This window comes from Chaetura pelagica, unplaced genomic scaffold (assembly GCF_000747805.2).
Source record: "Chaetura pelagica isolate M959 unplaced genomic scaffold, ChaPel_1.0 scaffold625, whole genome shotgun sequence".
NCBI classification, from domain to species: Eukaryota; Metazoa; Chordata; class Aves; order Apodiformes; family Apodidae; genus Chaetura; species Chaetura pelagica.
The window spans coordinates 914,631-916,521 of record NW_009953499.1 but is presented as its reverse complement, the minus strand read 5'-3'; positions in this window follow the sequence as shown (position 1 = coordinate 916,521).

Here is a 1,891-nt window from a genome sequence, read left to right as displayed (position 1 = left end):
GAAGCTGTGGCTGCCCCATCCCTGGCAGTGTTGAAGGGCAGGTTGGATGGGGCTTGGAGCAGCCTGGGCTGGTGGGAGGTGTCCCCTGTGACCCCCCCATTCCTTAGTGCCCTGCTGGAGGTACTTGAACCTGCTGAAGCTCCTCCAACCCTCGGGAGGTGATTTGAGCCTGGATTTCCTGACCCGCTCTGCTCCCTGTCCTGTGCCCCTGCACAGGTCCTGCACAGAATCCCAGAATCCCAGGGGTTGGAAGCCAACCCCCCTGCCAGAGCAGGGGCACCCAGAGCACATCACACAGGAACGTGGCCAGGGGGGTTGGAATGTCTCCAGAGAAGGAGACTCCACAGCCTCTCTGGGCAGCCTGGCCCAGGGCTCTGGCACTCTCACCCCAAAGAAGTTCTTCCTGAGATTCCCATGGAACCTCCTGGGCTCCAGTTTGCACCCACTGCCCCTTGTCCTGTCACTGGACATCACTGCACAAAGCCTGGCTCTGTCCTCCTGACACTGCCCTGAACAGATTTGTGCCCATGGATGAGGTGGCCCCTCAGTCTCCTCTTCTCCAAGCCCAACAGCCCCAGCTCCCTCAGCCTTTCCTCAGCAGGGAGATGTTCCCCTCCCTCCAGCATCTCTGGGGCTCTGCCCTGGGCTCTTCCCAGCACTTCCCTGTCCTTCTGGAACTGAGGGGCCCAGAACTGGACACAACATTCCAGATGTGGCCTCACCAAGGCAGAACAGAGGGGGAACAGAACCTCCCTTGACCTACCAACCACCCCTTCACCCCCTCATCCAGCCACGAGGCACTAATTACCCCCGGGGAGGGGGCAGAAGGGCACTAATTACCCCCGGGCAGGAGCCTGGGTGCCCGTGCTGCTTCACACCGGGCTGTGATCTCGGAGCTGTCCCGGCTCAGGTTTCAGGCTCCCGGAGCAGCCGGATTAGCGGGTCCCTGCCGAGTCCCGGGGGCGGGAACAGGGAGCAGATCCGGGCAGCACCCGAGCCAGAAATAACCCAGTTCCCCCCCTCTTGCCAAACGTGTACCCAGGGGAACCCACTGGCCCTGCTCATGCAGGGTGGGATGTTCCTGGGAACTGGGGGATGCTCCCAGAATGGCAGGATGCTCCTGGGAACTGGGGGATGCTTCTGGGAACTGGGGGATGCTCCTGGGAACTGGGGGATGCTCCCGGGAGCTGGGGGAGCCGAGCCAGAAATAACCCAGTTCCCCCCCTCTTGCCAAACGTGTACCCAGGGGAACCCACTGGCCCTGCTCATGCAGGGTGGGATGTTCCTGGGAACTGGGGGATGCTCCCAGAATGGCAGGATGCTCCTGGGAACTGGGGGATGCTTCTGGGAACTGGGGGATGCTCCTGGGAGCTGTGGGATGCTCCCAGAATGGCAGGATGCTCCTGGGAAGTGTGGGATGCTCCCAGAATGGCAGCAAGCTCCTGGGAACTGTGGGATGCTCCTGGGAGCTGTGGGATATTCCTGGGAACTGTGGGATGCTCCCAGAATGGCAAAATGCTCCTGGGAATTGTGGGATGCTCCTGGGAACGGTGGGGTGCTTCCAAGTTCTATGGGATGCAGCCAGGAATGGTGGGATGCTCTCGGGAATGGCAGGAAGCTCCTGGGAATGGTGGGGTGTTCCCAGGAATAGCGGGGTGCTCCTGGGAATGGTGGGATGCTCCCAAGTACTATGGGATGCAGCCAGGAATGGTGGGATGCTCCTGGGAACAGTGGGATGCTCCTGGGAATGGCAGGATGTTCCCAAGTTTTATGGCATGCATCCAGGAATGGTGGGATGTTCCCAGGAACGGTGGGATGCTCCTGGGAATGGCAGGATGTTCCCAGGAACTGTGGGATGCTCCTGGGAGTGGCAGGATGTTCCCAGGAACGG